Source organism: Triturus cristatus, chromosome 10, assembly GCF_964204655.1.
Source record: "Triturus cristatus chromosome 10, aTriCri1.1, whole genome shotgun sequence".
Taxonomy (NCBI): Eukaryota; Metazoa; Chordata; class Amphibia; order Caudata; family Salamandridae; genus Triturus; species Triturus cristatus.
Genome location: NC_140593.1, coordinates 1,229,459,627 through 1,229,480,077, shown reverse-complemented (window position 1 = coordinate 1,229,480,077; position 20,451 = coordinate 1,229,459,627). Strand labels below are relative to the sequence as shown.

The window sequence follows — 20,451 nt, the reverse complement described above, 5'->3', positions numbered from 1 at the left end:
ACTTTTACTGGTGCAGTGCTACCCACTGCAGGGCCTGTGTTGCACAATTCATGGCCCTGTGTTTCACCACTGATTGTTTCCTTTTGCACCATTGCACCATTGTTGGTCCTTTATTCACCATTGCTTTTCCTAAGTTGCACCAGCGTTGCTTGTGATACTTGACTGTGTTATTAATGTGCCACAGACCTGGGCCACAGGGGAGCGAAGGGCTGTGTCGGGTCAAAGCAAGGATACAGCCAACAAGTGCCAACAGGTGCTTGAAGAGGTGATGGTGTTCTGGTGGTTCACGTGGGCCTGTGTTGCACTATTCTCAGCTCTGTGTGTCTTCATTGGTGTCTAGGATGGCCCTGTGTTCCTTCACTGGTGGTCCTCTGTTGCGCCACCGCTGCTCCTGTTTTTTCACACAATTCACACACTGAGTGGCACCATTGCATGTACTTTATTTCACCATGTTTGACCATGTCACACCATTGCCACCTATGTACTGCACTGTTGTTGGGCATTTGTCAGCCAGTTTACTCTTTGTTGTGTCATTGCTGTCCATGAGCTACAACATTGTTGTCCCAGTCACACAATAGTTGGGCATTTTTCACTGTTGCAATAACCTTGTACACATCCATTCCTTATTCTGTGTTGCACCATAGCTGTGTCACATCATTTCCTGCACCATCATATACAATTGGTAACCCTATGTAGCACCATTGATGTTTGTGTGTTGCATCGCTGCTGCGTCTGCCTTTTATGCCATTCACCATTGTTTGTGCTGTACTCGCCCTTCATTCTTTATCGCGTGTTTCACCACAGCTGTGCTACATCATTTCCACGTCTGTGGTTTTATACAGGTCCTTATCCTGGGTGGCACCATTGCTTGTCGTTGATTACAGTATGCCTGGCTGCGTCACACCATTGCTACCTACGTACTGCACTGTTGTTGGGCGCTGGTTGCACAGTTATTGCGTCTATTAACCCTGTGCACATCGATTCTTTATTCTGTTTTGCACCATAGCTGTGTTACATCACTGCCAGCCTCATCTTGCACCACTGCTGACTCTATGTTGCACCATTGATGCTTCTGCGCTGCACAGCTGCTGACCCCATGTTGCACCATTGAGGCTTCTGCGTTGCACAGCTGCCGACCCTATGTTGCACCATTGAGGCTTCTGCGTTGCACAGCTGCCGACTCTATGTTGCACCATTGAGGCTTCTGCGTTGCACAGCGGCTGACTCTATGCTGCACCATTGACGTGTCTGCGTTGCACAGCTGCTGACTCTATGTTGCACCATTGATGCTTCTGCGTTGCACAGCTGCTGACCCCATGTTGCACCATTGAGGCTTCTGTGTTGCACAGCTGCCGACCCTATGTTGCACCATTGAGGCTTCTGCGTTGCACAGCTGCTGACTCTATGTTGCACCATTGAGGCTTCTGCATTGCACAGCTGCTGACTCTATGCTGCACCATTGACGTGTCTGCGTTGCACAGCTGCTGACTCTATGTTGCACCATTGAGGCTTCTGCGTTGCACAGCTGCTGACTCTATGTTGCACCATTGAGGCTTCTGCGTTGCACAGCTGCTGACTCTATGTTGCACCATTGAAGCTTCTGCGTTGCACAGCTGCCGACCCTATTTTGCACCTTTAACGCTTCTGCGTTGCACAGCTGCAGACTCTATGTTGCACCATTGACGCTTCTGCGTTGCACAGCTGCTGACTCTATGTTGCACCATTGATGCTTCTGCGTTGCACAGCTGCTGACCCCATGTTGCACCATTGAGGCTTCTGTGTTGCACAGCTGCCGACCCTATGTTGCACCATTGAGGCTTCTGCGTTGCACAGCTGCCGACTCTATGTTGCACCATTGAGGCTTCTCCGTTGCACAGCTGCTGACTCTATGTTGCACCATTGAGGCTTCTGCGTTGCACAGCTGCTTACTCTATGTTGCACCATTCAGGCTTCTGCGTTGCACAGCTGCTGACTCTATGTTGCACCATTTAGGCTTCTGCGTTGCACAGCGGCTGACTCTATGTTGCACCATTGATGCTTCTGCTTTGCACAGCTGCTGACCCTATGTTGCACCATTGAGGCTCCTGCGTTGCACAGCTGCTGACCCTATGTTGCACCATTGAGGCTTCTGCGTTGCACAGCTGCTGACTCTATGTTGCACCATTGAGGCTTCTGCGTTGCACAGCTGCTGACTCTATGCTGCACCATTGACGTGTCTGCGTTGCACAGCTGCTGACTCTATGTTGCACCATTGAGGCTTCTGCGTTGCACAGATGCTGACTCTATGTTGCACCATTGACGCTTCTGCGTTGCACAGCTGCCGACCCTATTTTGCACCTTTAACGCTTCTGCGTTGCACAGCTGCTGACTCTATGTTGCACCTTTGACGCTTCTGCGTTGCACAGCTGCTGACTCTATGTTGCACCATTGAGGTTTCTGCGTTGCACAGCTGCTGACTCTATGTTGCACCATTGACGCTCTGCGTTGCACAGCTGCTGACCCCATGTTGCACCTTTGACGTTGGTGTTGTGTACTGTTCACTGTCCTTGAGCTCTTTGATTGACTGTCCTTCCTACCCACCGCGTCCTTTTATTTTCCACCTCGACAAGTCGTGTTGTGGCTGAACGACCCCACTCACCCCCACAATGACACATCTCACAGACACAACAGACACAGCTCAGTGTGCGTGCTCAGCCCAGTAATTTAGAGGCTCCCCTTCTCTAAGAGGACGAGAACTGGCGGTCATTCCTTTCCAATTCTGGCCCCACCCTATGGAACACCCTCCCTCTCAATGCGAATACAATGATACGTCGTGACCCCATTATAAAAATAAAAAAACAAGCACTGGCAAAGCCAATTGGTCTCGCCTGTGACTTTTTAGATCTCACCTTGAGACAGCCTTAGGGGTCTGTTAGCTTAAGACATATTGTATCCAACACAGACCCAGAGCGGGCTCAGCATGCGGTACTTGCTCATAAGTCAATGGCTTTTCTCTGTACCTCAGTTCTCTTTTCCTGGTTGGATGGCTTCCCTCCCTCTTCTTGTTTGCTTGTTCATGGCAAAGACCACTGTAAGATGGACGCCCACGCTTGCGCGTGGCTAGGTTGAGCCTACAAGATAGCGCAAGCTGCCTGGTTGCGAGAGACATCTATGGGTTCACCACAAACACACAGGGTCTTGCAGCCCACCCATTGTTCACCATTGGTCAGCGTCGCTGTCACTCTTATTCGCCGGCTTCTGTAGGGTGATTTTCGTGTTTCAGCCTGTCCATCTTTGTTTTCTCCTCCCATGGAACCTCTTTACCCTCTCTTTGATTGACTGGCTTTTGTGCTGCCTCTGATCACTTTTAGAGAACTACTTTTTAGGTCTCGCCTGACCCAGCGCATGCTCTGGTCTGGCGAGACTTTTTGTGAGGGCTCAAAAAAGTGCTACCACTGTAGCCTAGAGCTACAGTGCATGTGCGCGGGCGCGCGTGCCTTACCTTCGCGGCCGCACGGCCGCTTTGATGTTTGATCGCAATCGCGTTCACTTTCACTTTCGTTGCCGCACGGCCGCTTTGATGTTCTCCGTGAGACAGTTTTTTTTTCTCCTGTTTATTACTTCTATGTAGTAATGGTGGCACCCGTGCGCCGCCATTACTACAGAGCAGTAATAAACAGAAACAAGCATTGGCATAGCCAATAGGTCTCGCTTTTGGGACCTTATAAGTATTTAGTTATGCAACTGTTGCATGGCTAAACACTTATAAGGTCCCAAAACTGAGACCTATTAGCTATGCCAATGCTTGTTACTTTTAGTTTAAGGACTCCTTCCAGGTCTCCTTTTTAGTTCTCGCATAGCTGTTTCAGTTCCTACACTGCTTCCTTTCCTAGCGCCAAGAGACCCTTCGGGTGAACGCGTGCTATATTGGTATTTATTACATAAGATCGCTGAAGACAGAATTAAACACTTGTACCTCTGGCCTGATGTAAAGCGCCTCTTCTGGCAGCATGGTTATTTAGGGAGCCTGTGACCTCTGAATCCTGGGTGTCCCCTCTGTGGCCCTAATGATTGGTGGAACCCTACTACTCCCAGGCCCCGAACACTGGCTCTTCTACCAGCTGAGCCCTGCCCCATGCTGAAGTTCCTTACTGTAAATAGCACGCTAGTCAGATACCCCAAGATTGTCCCTTCATGCACTGTGCACTGCTAGTTTTTGGGGTTGGACTTGTGCTCTCAAGGAAGCCATTCCATGCATTATTCCAGTTTGTTGGTGGCAGGTGATAGTAATGGGAGTTGGGTGGGGTCATCAGTGGGGCTTTGTGAGCGCCTGGAAATGGTCGGTGGATGAACGGATGGGTTAGTGGAGATTAGGCTGCAGACAAATGGCTCGAAGCAAAGGTTGTGTTCCTTGGAAGGAGGTGTGGCCATCTTGCAGAAAGACAACTCGAGAGATGAAGGCAGACGAGCGTGTGACTTAGAATAGACTTCACTCAGAGAGAGAAGGAAGCCGCGGATGGTAGGTAAATGGTCAGGTCACCCCACCTCCCCCTGCAGGGTTTTAGGAGTACAGTGGGAGGAGGCTTTTGTGGTAGTAGGACACCTGTGGAATATCAGAGATGCAAATAACCATATGAAACACACAAAGGATGTGGCCCAGCGCAGAGGAACCTGGGAGTGGCCTTCACCCAGGAAATGTGTCTGAGCAAACACTCGAGCAGACGTTTCCAGGCGCTTGGCTCCTCTGGCTGGGATGGGTTCTTGCAGGTTTGTGGCCTGTGGTACTTACTGTCTGTTAAGATCAAGGTACACAGTGAGTACTAGAGCTTATTGCACAAAAGGGTGTCGACTAGTGGTGGGCGATAAATTCCGCTCCACCAGCAGAGTTCGCAGAGTTTTGCCTGCTCCGCGTTATGCTTGTAACGCAGAATTCCGGCAAAACTCCACCAACTGCAACGCGGCAGAGTTTTGCCTGCTCCGCGTTATGCTTGTAACGCAGAATTCCGGCAAAACTCCACCAACTGCACCACGGCAGAGTTTTGCTTGCTCCGCGTTATGCTTGTAACGCAGAATTCCGGCAAAACTCCACCAACTGCACCGCGGCAGAGTTTTGCCCGCTCTGCGTTATGCTTGTAACTCAGAATTCCGGCAAAACTCCACCAACTGCAACGCGGCAGAGTTTTGCCTGCTCCGCGTTATGCTTGTAACTCAGAATTCCGGCAAAACTCCACCAACTGCACCGCGGCAGAGTTTTGCCCGCTCTGCGTTATGCTTGTAACTCAGAATTCCGGCAAAACTCCACCAACTGCAACGCGGCAGAGTTTTGCCTGCTCCGCGTTATGCTTGTAACTCAGAATTCCGGCAAAACTCCACCAACTGCAACGCGTCAGTTTTGTCTCAAGCACAGCTTTCCCACTTCTAGTTGGAGAGTGCGAGCAAAAATTTACATCCCCTAGCACGATTTTCGGGTACTAGAATGGCATGCTGTGAGATTTTCTCAACGGATGCGGTCGCGGGCAGTCGCGGCTGCTCGTGGTGAGTAAGTTGCTGCCCGAGTAGAAAATCAAGTGACAGCAAAGTAGTAGCGCCCTCTGGCATGCCGCGTGGTGCAGTTCGTGCAGATTTTGCAGCGCAGAACAAGCTCCTGGTGCTGAGGAGGGTGACGTACTGATTTTCACCCACCCACGGAAATCCACGGAATTTTGTGGAGTGAAACTCAACGCGCTCCACCCATGCCTATTGGAAGCCCTATTTCCAAAAAAGTTAGCCCAGTAAGGAGGCAGAGGGGCCTGTCTTTCAACAGGTGGACAGTGGCTTCCAAGATAAGTAATCCTATGCTTCAGTGTCAAAACTCTGCTCCTCCCAAATGAATACTAATGAGGGGGTGGGGCTTAGAACATGTACCTTCCTCTGTCACTATAATACCTTGAAAAGACTCTTCCTGGGGACAGCCAGCTCCCTCCTTCCACACAGGGTACAGTCTACCTCCCAGGTGCAAGTACCTGGGGTGGACATCTCCACGTGGATCCGGTGTAGAGACACCCACTCCCCAGCAGTACTCCTCACCTTTGCTGAGCTCCCAAGCGGCTGAAGCTTGTTTATTCTTGTTCATACCTAAGCACCTTGTTTTAATGTGTTCTCATTAATTGGTGTGCAGAGGTTCCATGTTTGACCTCTTGGGCTTGTTCATTCATACACTAGGGAACCCCTTGATGGTAATATTGGACCACATTGCACAGTCACCCATTATGCATCCCCTTTTGACATATGAAGATGTGCAGAGCATAACCTGGTGCAAATTACCCGTCACACTGCACGTTTCTTTACACGCATGCAGCATGCTGCTCACCCCAGAGCTTGTCTCGCCCTCTGCCTCAGTGCCGCATTCTTATGGACTCACCAGGTAAAGTCTCACGGCGGGGCGGGAGAGGGTGCAGCAAAGGAGGGGGAGGGGAAGAGCATGCCATATTATCCTGGCCGATGCCCAGTTCAGGAACGGTGGCCTCTGACCCGCCGGACACCCTTTGTCACTCACTGCTTTAAGTGGGATGAAAAAGATGGAGGATTTCTAAAAGAGGTGTGGCCAAAGTAGTGTATCTAGGAAACCCCATCAAGAGGCGTGGCCTATGACGTTAAGGGAGTGGTTTAATATATATATACTAAAATCCTGTGCTTCACTCAGCAGACTTCTGACCAGTGTCCCAGGGCCCCTCTGTGAGTTTTCTATGACTGCATCCAGACACGTCACCCACCCACCAATGCATGTAGGTAAAATGAGACACACCGCTTGACTTTTCCAATGCTTGTTTGCTGTATAAGAAACATGAATAGTAACAATGATTTTCTTGGGAACAAGCAGAATATAAATATTTAAATTCTGGAAACACAAGACTGTGAACTGAGGATCAGTAAGGTCTGTGAAAGGGGCGTGGCCTTTGGAGCATCTCAGACACGCCTGCTCTTTCCTCCACACCACATTTCTCTGCAGTCTCTCACTCCTTTAGACAGTTATGCACCTTTCTCCCCCCACATCTTTCTGAAATACTCCATTTGCATACTTCAAACTTTCCAACATTTACAACTGCCACACATACAGCCATCTCTAGGTGCACTCTGCAGAGAGGCCAAGGATTGAATGTGTATGTTGTCTGCACACCTTTATGACCCACTGACAGCCACTGTGAGAAACTTGCAAAGTCTTCAGCCTCAGAGATCTCACTTCATCCTCCTCACGTACAATCACCCACAATCGTAATTTACTCTGGTCTGTACTGAGAAATCCATCAGTGTTTTTGCATGTAAAGTTAAGGACCTAGGGACCTATTTGAAGTTGGACCCGCCCCCACTTTAAGCGTTGCATGCACTCACTGGCAACTTCAACACTCCTGCTAACTCCCAAGACATGGGCGCCCCCTAGACGGCACATGCGAAAGTGCATGTGAACAGACAAGGCCTCACCCCAGTGGAGTGAGGACATTTGAGGGGCCAGTGGAGTAAGGAAAGTAGAGGGGGTCCCCACTGCAAAGTACATTGTGAAGCCATCTCCCAACTCACTCAGGAGCTCTCAGGTCAGGGTACTGTGCTGAGGGGGACCCCTGGAGCTCAGGAGCCCCCCACTGCGGGGACTGCGGGGGGGGGGCTTTGTTACGCCACTGCCCCACCCACGGGTCCCTCGCAGTGACCTCACATGGCTGCTCCCGTGCACGACCCCCTCAGGCATCTCTGAAATTCCAAAATAAAATCTGTTCTCAGCCACAACTTCTTCCAGTACTATAGCCTTTAGGGGCCGTTCAATCTCACCCCACACCCTCATTTACTGACGGACATGCTGGCAAGCGACAGTACCAGTACTTCTGAGTAGGGAAAACCTGCCTGTGGCGGGCAGAATCAGTGCTTCTACGTAGGGTTATAATATGCTAGTAGCGGGTAGTATCAGTACTTCGCGGTAGGAAAGATCTGCTTGTGATCAGTATTACCAGTACTTTTCAGTAAGGATATATATATATACTAGTACCGGGCAGTACCAGTACTTCTCAGTAGGGTTATATATACTAGTACCGGGCAGTACCAGTACTTCTCAGTAGGGTTATATATACTAGTACCGGGCAGTACCAGTACTTCTCAGTAGAGTTATATATGCTAGTAACTGGCAGTACCAGCACTTCTCAGTAGAGTTATATATGCTAGTAATGGGCAGTACCAGCACCATGTAGTAGGGTTATATATGCTAGTAATGGGCAGTACCAGCACTTCTCAGTAGGGTTATATATGCTAGTAATGGGCAGTACCAGCACTCTCAGTAGGGTTATATATGCTAGTAATGGGCAGTACCAGCACTTCTCAGTAGGGTTATATATGCTAGTAATGGGCAGTACCAGTACTTCTCAGTAGCGTTATATATGCTAGTAACGGACAGTACCAGCACTTCTTTGTAGGGTTAAATGTGCTAGTAACGGGCAATACCAGCATCACGTGGTAGGGTTATATATACTAGTAACAGGCAGTACCAGCACCTCTCAGTTGGGATATATATGCTAGTAAAGGGCAGTACCAGCTCTTCTCAGTAGGGTTATATATGCTAGTAATGGGCAGTACCAGCACTTCTCAGTGGGGTTATATATGCTAGTAATGGGCAGTACCAGCACTTCTCAGTAGGGTTATATATGCTAGTAATGGGCAGTACCAGCACTTCTCAGTAGGGTTATATATGCTAGTAATGGGCAGTACCAGTACTTCTCAGTAGGGTTATATATGCTAGTAACGGACAGTACCAGCACTTCTTTGAAGGGTTAAATGTGCTAGTAACGGGCAATACCAGCATCACGTGGTAGGGTTATATATACTAGTAACAGGCAGTACCAGCACCTCTCAGTTGGGATATATATGCTAGTAAAGGGCAGTACCAGCTCTTCTCAGTAGGGTTATATATGCTAGTAATGGGCAGTACCAGCACTTCTCAGTAGGGTTATATATGCTAGTAATGGGCAGTACCAGTACTTCTCAGTAGGGTTATATATGCTAGTAACAGACAGTACCAGCACTTCTTTGTAGGGTTAAATGTGCTAGTAACGGGCAATACCAGCATCACGTGGTAGGGTTATATATACTAGTAACAGGCAGTACCAGCACCTCTCAGTTGGGATATATATGCTAGTAAAGGGCAGTACCAGCTCTTCTCAGTAGGGTTATATATGCAATTAACGACAGAACCAGCACCACGTAGTAGGGTTATATATACTAGTAATGGCCAGTACCAGCACTTCTCAGTTGGGTTATATATACCGGTAACGAGCAACATCAACATTTCTAAGCCAGAAAAATCTGCTTGGAATTGGCAGCACCAGCACTTCTCAGCAGGGTAGATAGACTAGTAATGACGGTACCAGGACTTCATGAGCACAGATATGCTACTAAAGGGTAGTACAAGCACTCCTCAGTAGGTTTATATGTTCTAGTAATGGGCAGTACCAGCACTTCTCAGTAGGGTTATATATGCTACTAACGGGCAGTACCAGCACCATGTAGTAGGGCTATACATGCTAGTAATGGACAGTACCAGCACTTCTAAGTTGGGTTATATATGCTACTAACGGGCAGTACCAGCACCACGTAGTAGGGATATACATGCTAGTAATAGACAGTACCAGCACTTCTAAGTTGGGTTATATATGCTACTAACGGGCAGTACCAGCACCACATAGTAGGGCTATACATGCTAGTAATGGACAGTACCAGCCCTTCTAAGTTGGGTTATATATACTTGTAACAGGCAGAACAAGCATGTATTTTATTTCATTTTGAAGGTTTTATATAGCGTAAACTTGACCCTTGCGGGTATCAGAGCGCTTTACAAGGGAAGAAAGATGGACAAAAGAACACTGTTTGCCATAAATATATCTTGCTGTACAAACATCCGTTATGAAGGTTAGATACCTTGTTCATGTGAGTTACTTTACTTCTTTCTTGAAAGAGGCAGTAGAGGGGTTCACTCCGGTTTTTGGGGGCAGTGCATTCCATATCCTAGTAGCGACTCCAGAGAAGGCACGGTTGTATGTTTTCTTTTTGGCAAATCGTTGTGGGTTCAGAAGAAGATTGCTAGAACACCTGGAGGATCCGTTACCACAGGAGAGCACCAGTTTCTGGGCCAGATAACTCAGGGTGTTGTGATGAAGGGCTTTGTGAGTCATGCAAGTGATTTTTAGTTGAATTCTTGCTTCAAATGGCAGCCAGTTGAGAGCTCTAAAGTTTGGGGGGGGGGGGAGAATGTCACAGTTTCATTTAGAGCCCATGATGAGCCTGGCCGCTGAATTGATTGAGGCTCTTAGAGGGGCAGTTGCAGTCCTGGGAAGTTCGCAAAGAGTTGCACTCCCCTGGTCTAGTCTGGGGATTACTAGTGCTTGTACTGCCAATTTAAAGTCATTTACTGGAAGGAAGGGTTTTTAATTTTCTCATGGTGTTCGGCTGAATGTTTGCTCCTTTTGTTGCGGTGCTGATATGTTTCTGCATGTTTAGATTTCTGTCAAATGTTAATCCCAGTGATGTCGCTGAGTCGATAATATGAGGTTGGCAGTTGAGCGCTGTTAGTTGTTTAAGCCAGTCTTCGATGTTGGTAGTTTGGATGGGAGGAGCGATTCGGAGGAATTCAGTCTTGAGGGTGTTTAGTTTCAGGTGGTTTTCCCCCAACCACATCTGAGTTTTTGTAGAGTTGAGTTGAGAGAGTGGATGTCCTCCAGAGAAGTGACCTTTAAGTATAGTTGTGTATCGTCTGCGTTCATGTAATACTGGATCTTTGAGGAGCTCAGAATTCGGTGAGCGGTTCCATGAATGGGTTGAAAAGCGCAGGTGAGAGGGATGAGCCCTGCGGGACTCCTAATGTGACTGGGACGGCCATGGATAAGGATTGATTGGCCTTGAATCTTTGGGATCTATTTTGGAGGAAAGCGGTGAACCAATTTAGTACAGATCCTGATAGGCCCATTCTATATTTCAGGCAGTCCAGAAGATTGTCGTGTTTGACGGTGTCAAATGCTGAACATAGGTCGAGCAGGATTAGCAGACAGGCTTCGTTTTGGTCTAGGATTTTCAGTGCATCATCCACTATGTGGGTCATCGCCGACTTAGTACTGTGCCCTGCACGAAGCTGGATTGGTTGAGCGGGTTGAAATTTTCGATGTGGTTGCCCAGCTGGATGTGTGCACATTTTTCTAGGAGTTTAGCCAGAGTTGGGATGTTAGAGATCAGACGATAATTATTCAGTTTGGTTATATATACTAGTAACTGCCAGCACCAGTATTTCTCAGTAGGGCAGATAGGCTAGTAATGATGGTACCAGGACTTCATCAGCACAGATATGCTACTAAAGGGTAGTACCAGCACTCCTCAGTAGTGTTATATGTTCTAGTAATGGGCAGTACCAGCACTCCTCTGAAAGGTTATATTTGCTAGTAACAGGCAGTACCAGCACTCCTCTGTAGGGTTAAATATGCTATTAACAGGCAGTATCAGCACCACGCAGTAGGGTTATATATGCTAGTAATGGGCAGTACCAGCACTTCTAATTTGGGTTATATATGCTATTAACGAGTAGTACCAGCACCACGTAGTAGGGTTATATATGCTAATAACAGGCAGTACCCACACTTCTCAGTTGGGTTATATATGCTACTGAAGGGCAGTTCCAGCAGTTCTCAGTAGGTCTATATATATGATAGTTACAGGCAGTACCAGCACTCCTTAGTAGGTCTATATCTGCTAGTAACAGGCAGTACCAGCACTCCTCTGTAGGGTTATATTTGCTAGTAACAGGCAGTACCAGCACTCCTTAGTAGGTCTATATCTGCTAGTAACAGGCAGTACCAGCACTCCTCTGAAAGGTTATATTTGCTAGTAACAGACAGTACCAGCACTCCTTAGTAGGGCTATATTTGCTAGTAACAGGCAGTACCAATACTCCTCTGAAAGGTTATATTTGCTAGTAACAGGCAGTACCAGCACTCCTCTGTAGGGTTAAATATGCTATTAACAGGCAGTATCAGCACCACACAGTAGGGTTATATATGCTAGTAATGGGCAGTACCAGCACTTCTAATTTGGGTTATATATGCTATTAACGCGTAGTACCAGCACCACGTAGTAGGGTTATATATGCTAGTAACAGGCAGTACCCGCACTTCTCAGTTGGGTTATATATGCTACTGAAGGGCAGTTCCAGCAGTTCTCAGTAGGTCTATATATATGATAGTTACAAGCAGTACCATCACTCCTCTGTAAGGTTATATTTGCTAGTAACAGGCAGTACCAACACTCCTCTGTAAGGTTATATTTGCTAGTAACAGGCAGTACCAACACTCCTTAGTAGGGCTATATTTGCTAGTAACAGGCAGTACCAGCACTCCTCTGTAAGTTTATATTTGCTAGTAACAGGCAGTACCAGCACTCCTCTGTAAGTTTATATTTGCTAGTAACAGGCAGTACCAGCACTCCTCTGTAAGTTTATATTTGCTAGTAACAGACAGTACCAGCACTCCTTAGTGGGGCTATATTTGCTAGTAACAGGCAGTACCAGCACTCTTCTGTAAGTTTATATTTGCTAGTAACAGGCAGTACCAGCACTCCTCTGTAGGGTTATATTTGCTAGTAACAGGCAGTACCAGCACTCCTTAGTAGGGCTATATTTGCTAGTAACAGGCAGTACCAGCACTCCTCTGTAGGGTTATATTTGCTAGGAACAGGCAGTACCAGCACTCCTCTGTAGGGTTATATGTGCTAGTAACAGGCAGTACCAGCACTCCTCAGTAGGGCAGATAGCCTAGTAACAGGCAGCACCAGCACTCCTCAGTAGGGTTATATTTGCTAGTAACAGGCAGCACCAGCACTCCTCAGTAGGGTTATATTTGCTAGGAACAGGCAGTACCAGCACTCCTCTGTAGGGTTATATGTGCTAGTAACAGGCAGTACCAGCACTCCTCAGTAGGGTTATATTTGCTAGTAACAGGCAGCACCAGCACTCCTCAGTAGGGTTATATATGCTAGGAACAGGCAGTACCAGCACTCCTCTGTAGGGTTATATGTGCTAGTAACAGGCAGTACTAGCACTCCTCAGTAGGGCAGATAGCCTAGTAACAGGCAGTACCAGGGCTTCTCAGTAAGGATAATCTTCCCCTCGATAGAACAGGCCGGGTTCATGTATCACACGCTTGTGAACCACACCGGGAAGTGCTGCTGAAACAGAAGTCCTTTCACTTCACCTGTGTAGACGTGGTTGATAGGAGGCAAGATGGATTGCTCAACTTGTGTCACTTCCGGAAAGTAACTGTTCAAGGGTCTCTGCAGGGCTGATGCACTAGTAATGGGTATGAACTTACACTTACAGGTTACATTGGGCAGTGCCAGCACTTTTTGTAACAAGCACACATTGACTGATCAGTCAGTGTGCAGCGCCCGGAACAATCAAACCTCCCGCAATCAATCCGCCTTGCCACCTCCACCCTTCGGCACCCCCTTTCCTGGGTTTGATGTGTTTCAGGGAATGGGGCTTTCACAGGGGTCATATTCACTGAGAGCCACATGACCTTTCTGGAATCTTCCCTTCAGTCCCACTCATGGGTCCAGTAATGGTGCTGTACCTAGGGGTGGGCAAAACTCATGGAGTTTCACTTTGTGGAATTTAGTGGAGTTACCTAAAAACTCCAGATTCCGCAGAGTTCCATGAGTGGTGGAGTTTGTTACGTCGGGCTGCTTGTGCTAACGGTAGCTTGTCCCGTGCTGTAAAATCAGTGTGAACGGCACCGCGCGGCATCCCAAAGGGCGGTGCATCATTCTGCTGCTCGAGTAGAAAGCGGAAGCTTTCTCAACGCAAGCAGCACCTTTGTCAATGCGAGAGGTAGCGACCTGCCACAACCACCCACGTTGAGAAATCTCACCAGGGGGCGGGCTCGTGCTCGATTTTCCTGCTCTTGTTGAGCCTTGCTAGAGAAAAAACGCCACCACATGGTGGCTGGCGGAGTTTTTCCGAAACTCCATGCTCCAACCAGAGCTACCAGTGAGCAAGTATTTGCGGGCAAGACTCTGTGAACTCCGCCAGAGGAGTGGAGTTTACCACCCAGTCCTAGTAAAGTGTGTGGTGAATATATGACATTACAACGCATGCAACACGCATGGTTTTACAACGCAGTCTTTACATCGCAACTACCATTACATTGCATGATTTTACAACGCATGCCATTACAACCCATTTTTTAAAACTACCATTACAACGCATTCCATTACAACACATTCCATTACAACACATACCATTACAATTCAAAATACTTTTAGGGCAACAGTAGGGTAAGTGTTAGATAGTGTAGTGGTAAAAATTACTATTCCCACTCCTGTGTCTGCAATAGTAGGGTAAGTGTTCGATAGTGTAGGGGTAAAAATTACTATTCCCATGTACCCCAAAACCCATACCCACCTGAATACTAAAATAATCTCTATTACTTACCTTATAATGCGTTGTATTTGCATGCGTTGTAATGGTATGCGTTGTAATGGCATGCGTTGTAGTGACATGCATAGTAGTGACATGCGTTGTAGTGACATATATTGTAATGACATGCATTGTAATGGCATTCGATGTAAAGGCAGTTGTGTTGTAACAGTTGCGTTGTATAGGTAGGTCATTGTAATGACTGCGTTGTAATGGATGTTTCCCCTGTGTGGCTGTACCTGCTGCACTTTGACCTTTCCCAGGGAGGTGCCCCCTTCATGGTGGTTTGCCCCCCTGACCCCTCACCATGGCATCTGTCTCCTGTCACCAACACCTCTCTGATTCAGTTAATGTGGGGAAAGATGGCCCCCGCCTGGAATGCAATGTTAAACATTCCCAGGGGCCTCCAGGGACTTCAGCAGATAGCAGGGATATTGATGCTGTAGGGGTGACGTAAGGCGGATTCTCACAATTACAGGCTGGGGGGTCCGGGGAGGGGTCTCATGTTCACCCGGAGCCTGCTGGAGTCTCAGCTAAGTTCTAGTCATGGAAACTCTGCTCCTCGGGGAGTCTAGAGTTTCCTGCAGTTACACAGCCTCCCCTCGCCCCCCCCTCCGTACCCCCTGATGACTCTGCCTCCTCCTTGTGCTTGGGGTGGAAATATGTGCTGTTGTTCTCCCTCGTGCCAGGCGCACACTCAGATCATGTCTAATGTCTCCTCGTCTGTGCCTCTACAAGATCTAAGAGGGAGGGAGGGCGGGAGGGCTGGGCAGATGAAGAGTCAGTCGAATCTCAAACTGCGCCTGTCTTACAACCGACCCTGCCTCAGCTCTTCTGGCCTTTCAACAGCGCTACCCATGTGTGCGCATGACTTAGCCCCAGCTCTATTGGTACTGTGTCCAGGGCTGTGCCTGAAGGGAAACATCCATTACAACACAACCTACCTTTACAACGCAACTGCCTTTACATTGCATGCCATTACAATACATGTCATTACAACGCATTTCACTACAACGCATGCCATTACAACACATACCATCACAACGTAATATAAGGTAAGTAATGGAGATTATTTTAGTAATAGGGTGGGTATGGGTTTTGGGGTACATGGGATTAGTAATTTTTACCCCTACACTGTCCAACAATGTCCTTACTGTTTCACTCACTGGAGTGGGAATAGTAACTTTTACCCCTACAATATCCAACACTTACCCTACTGTTGCCCTAGATGTATTATGCGTTGTAATGGTATGCGTTGTAATGGAATGCATTGTAATGGTAGTTTTAAAAATGGGTTGTAATGGCATGCATTTTATTTATTTATTTCTATTTTATTTGAAAAGTTTTACATAGCGCTGGCTAGACCCGAAGGTATCAGAGCACTTTACATGAGTTGTAAAATCATGCACTATGAAGGTAGTTGTGGTATAAAGACTGCATTGTAAAAGCATGTGTTGTAATTGCATGCGTTGTAACGTCATATATTCTACCTGAAGTAACATGTCCTGGGCCATGCCTGAAGTACTGCGTCTAGGGCCGTGCCTGAAGTATTGTGTCCAGGGCCGTGCCTGAAGTACTGTGTCCAGAACTGTGTCTGACGGGCTGTGTCCAGAGCTGTGTCTGACGGGCTGTGTCCAGAGCTGTGTCTGACGGGCTGTGTCCAGAGCTGTGTCTGGCGGGCTGTGTCCAGAGCTGTGTCTGACGGGCTGTGTCCAGAGCTGTGTCTGGCGGGCTGTGTCCAGAGCTGTGTCTGGCGGGCTGTGTCCAGAGCTGTGTCTGACGGGCTGTGTCCAGAGCTGTGTCCAGAGCTGTGTCTGACGGGCTGTGTCCAGAGCTGTGTCTGACGGGCTGTGTCCAGAGCTGTGTCTGACGGGCTGTGTCCAGAGCTGTGTCTGACGGGCTGTGTCCAGAGCTGTGTCTGGCGGGCTGTGTCCAGAGCTGTGTCTGGCGGGCTGTGTCCAGAGCTGTGTCTGACGGGCTGTGTCCAGAGCTGTGTCTGGCGGGCTGTGTCCAGAGCTGTGTCTGGCGGGCTGTGTCCAGAGCTGTGTCTGACGGGCTGTGTCCAGAGCTGTGTCTGACGGGCTGTGTCCAGAGCTGTGTCTGACGGGCTGTGTCCAGAGCTGTGTCCAGAGCTGTGTCTGACGGGCTGTGTCCAGAGCTGTGTCTGACGGGCTGTGTCCAGAGCTGTGTCTGACGGGCTGTGTCCAGAGCTGTGTCTGACGGGCTGTGTCCAGAGCTGTGTCTGACGGGCTGTGTCCAGAGCTGTGTCCAGAGCTGTGTCTGACGGGCTGTGTCCAGAGCTGTGTCTGGCGGGCTGTGTCCAGAGCTGTGTCTGACGGGCTGTGTCCAGAGCTGTGTCTGACGGGCTCTGTCCAGAGCTGTGTCTGACGGGCTCTGTCCAGAGCTGTGTCTGACGGGCTGTGTCCAGAGCTGTGTCTGACGGGCTGTGTCCAGAGCTGTGTCTGACGGGCTGTGTCCAGAGCTGTGTCTGGCGGGCTGTGTCCAGAGCTGTGTCTGGCGGGCTGTGTCCAGAGCTGTGTCTGGCGGGCTGTGTCCAGAGCTGTGTCTGGCGGGCTGTGTCCAGAGCTGTGTCTGGCGGGCTGTGTCCAGAGCTGTGTCTGACGGGCTGTGTCCAGAGCTGTGTCTGACGGGCTGTGTCCAGAGCTGTGTCTAACGGGCTGTGTCCAGAGCTGTGTCCAGAGCTGTGTCTGACGGGCTGTGTCCAGAGCTGTGTCTGACGGGCTGTGTCCAGAGCTGTGTCTGACGGGCTGTGTCCAGAGCTGTGTCTGACGGGCTGTGTCCAGAGCTGTGTCCAGAGCTGTGTCTGACGGGCTGTGTCCAGAGCTGTGTCTGGCGGGCTGTGTCCAGAGCTGTGTCTGACGGGCTGTGTCCAGAGCTGTGTCTGACGGGCTCTGTCCAGAGCTGTGTCTGACGGGCTCTGTCCAGAGCTGTGTCTGACGGGCTGTGTCCAGAGCTGTGTCTGACGGGCTCTGTCCAGAGCTGTGTCTGACGGGCTGTGTCCAGAGCTGTGTCTGACGGGCTGTGTCCAGAGCTGTGTCTGGCGGGCTGTGTCCAGAGCTGTGTCTGGCGGGCTGTGTCCAGAGCTGTGTCTGACGGGCTGTGTCCAGAGCTGTGTCTGACGGGCTGTGTCCAGAGCTGTGTCTGACGGGCTGTGTCCAGAGCTGTGTCTGACGGGCTGTGTCCAGAGTTGTGTCTGACGGGCTGTGTCCAGAGCTGTGTCTGACGGGCTGTGTCCAGAGCTGTGTCTGACGGGCTGTGTCCAGAGCTGTGTCCAGAGCTGTGTCTGACGGGCTGTGTCCAGAGCTGTGTCTGGCGGGCTGTGTCCAGAGCTGTGTCTGACGGGCTGTGTCCAGAGCTGTGTCTGACGGGCTGTGTCCAGAGCTGTGTCTGACGGGCTGTGTCCAGAGCTGTGTCTGACGGGCTGTGTCCAGAGCTGTGTCTGACGGGCTGTGTCCAGAGCTGTGTCTGACGGGCTGTGTCCAGAGCTGTGTCTGACGGGCTGTGTCCAGAGCTGTGTCTGGCGGGCTGTGTCCAGAGCTGTGTCTGGCGGGCTGTGTCCAGAGCTGTGTCTGACGGGCTGTGTCCAGAGCTGTGTCTGGCGGGCTGTGTCCAGAGCTGTGTCTGGCGGGCTGTGTCCAGAGCTGTGTCTGACGGGCTGTGTCCAGAGCTGTGTCTGACGGGCTGTGTCCAGAGCTGTGTCTGACGGGCTGTGTCCAGAGCTGTGTCCAGAGCTGTGTCTGACGGGCTGTGTCCAGAGCTGTGTCTGACGGGCTGTGTCCAGAGCTGTGTCTGACGGGCTGTGTCCAGAGCTGTGTCTGACGGGCTGTGTCCAGAGCTGTGTCCAGAGCTGTGTCTGACGGGCTGTGTCCAGAGCTGTGTCTGACGGGCTGTGTCCAGAGCTGTGTCTGACGGGCTGTGTCCAGAGCTGTGTCTGACGGGCTGTGTCCAGAGCTGTGTCTGACGGGCTCTGTCCAGAGCTGTGTCTGACGGGCTCTGTCCAGAGCTGTGTCTGACGGGCTCTGTCCAGAGCTGTGTCTGACGGGCTGTGTCCAGAGCTGTGTCTGACGGGCTGTGTCCAGAGCTGTGTCTGACGGGCTGTGTCCAGAGCTGTGTCTGACGGGCTGTGTCCAGAGCTGTGTCTGACGGGCTGTGTCCAGAGCTGTGTCTGGCGGGCTGTGTCCAGAGCTGTGTCTGGCGGGCTGTGTCCAGAGCTGTGTCTGACGGGCTGTGTCCAGAGCTGTGTCTGGCGGGCTGTGTCCAGAGCTGTGTCTGGCGGGCTGTGTCCAGAGCTGTGTCTGACGGGCTGTGTCCAGAGCTGTGTCTGACGGGCTGTGTCCAGAGCTGTGTCCAGAGCTGTGTCTGACGGGCTGTGTCCAGAGCTGTGTCTGACGGGCTGTGTCCAGAGCTGTGTCTGACGGGCTGTGTCCAGAGCTGTGTCTGACGGGCTGTGTCCAGAGCTGTGTCCAGAGCTGTGTCTGACGGGCTGTGTCCAGAGCTGTGTCTGGCGGGCTGTGTCCAGAGCTGTGTCTGACGGGCTGTGTCCAGAGCTGTGTCTGACGGGCTCTGTCCAGAGCTGTGTCTGACGGGCTCTGTCCAGAGCTGTGTCTGACGGGCTGTGTCCAGAGCTGTGTCTGACGGGCTCTGTCCAGAGCTGTGTCTGACGGGCTGTGTCCAGAGCTGTGTCTGACGGGCTCTGTCCAGAGCTGTGTCTGACGGGCTGTGTCCAGAGCTGTGTCTGACGGGCTCTGTCCAGAGCTGTGTCTGAGCTGTGTCTGACGGGCTGTGTCCAGAGCTGTGTCTGACGGGCTGTGTCCAGAGCTGTGTCCAGAGCTGTGTCCAGAGCTGTGTCTGACGGGCTGTGTCCAGAGCTGTGTCCAGAGCTGTGTCTGACGGGCTGTGTCCAGAGCTGTGTCTGACGGGCTGTGTCCAGAGCTGTGTCTGACGGGCTGTGTCCAGAGCTGTGTCTGACGGGCTGTGTCCAGAGCTGTGTCTGACGGGCTGTGTCCAGAGCTGTGTCTGACGGGCTCTGTCTGAAGCTCTCTGCCCAGTTCTGAGCATTGATGTTCGGGAGATTGAAGATCTTGGTGTCAAAGATCTGAATCAAGAAGATCTCAAACCTCTGAGTATCATAGTCCTGGGTGTGAAGGTCAGAGGGGCTGGCGCGGGTAGAGTGGAGGGGCCTTGGGTCTTAGTCTCAGAGAGGGCCTGACGTGGGCAGAGCGGAGGGAAGGACCTGGGGTCCTAGTCTGCTAGAGGAGGCCTGGTGTGGGTAGAGAGGAAGGACCTTTGGTCCTATTCTGCTGGAGAAGGCTTTTGGGGGTAGAGCAGAGGGGTCTTGAGTCCTAGCCTGCTAGAGGAGGCCTGGCATGGGTGGAGCAGAGGGGTCTGGGGTCCTAGACTGCTAGAGGAGAGCTGGCGTGGGTAGAGCGCAGGGGCCTGGGGCCCTGGTCTGATAGGAGAGTGTTGGTGTGGGTAGAGCAGCGGGCCCTGGGTCCCTAGTCTGCAAGAGGAGGCCTGGCATGGGTAGAGCGGAGGGGCCTGGGGCCCTAGTTTGATAGACGAGGCCTGGCGTGGGAAGAGCAGAGGGGCCTGGGGTCCTAGTCTGCTAGAGGAGGCCTGTGGTGGGTAGAGCGGAGTGGCCTGGGGTCCTAGTCTGCTAGAGGAGGCCTGGCATGGGCAGAGTGGAGGGGCCTGGGTCCCTTGTCTGCTAGATGAGTCCTGTCGTGGGTACAGCGGAGGGGCCTGGGGTCTTCTTAGTCTGCTAGAGGAGGCCGGGCATGGGTAGAGGGGAGGGGCCTGAGGCCCTAGTCTGCTAGAGGAGGCATGGCGTGGGTATAGTGGAGGCGCCGAGGGTCCTAGAGGAGGCCTGGCGTGGGTAGATCAGAGGGGCCTGGGTCCCTAGTCTGCTAGATGAGTCCTGGCATGGGTAGAGGGGAGGGGCCTGAGGCCCTAGTCTGCTAGAGGAGGCGTGGTGTGGGTAG

At 50.8% G+C, this 20,451-nt stretch overlaps 1 protein-coding gene across 2 annotated transcripts in view; it reads left to right on the top strand.

The window, feature by feature from the left end:
- The window catches only part of BGN (biglycan), a 225,435-nt gene that overhangs the window by 12,711 nt on the left and 192,273 nt on the right, over positions 1-20,451 (top strand). The window lies entirely within an intron of this gene.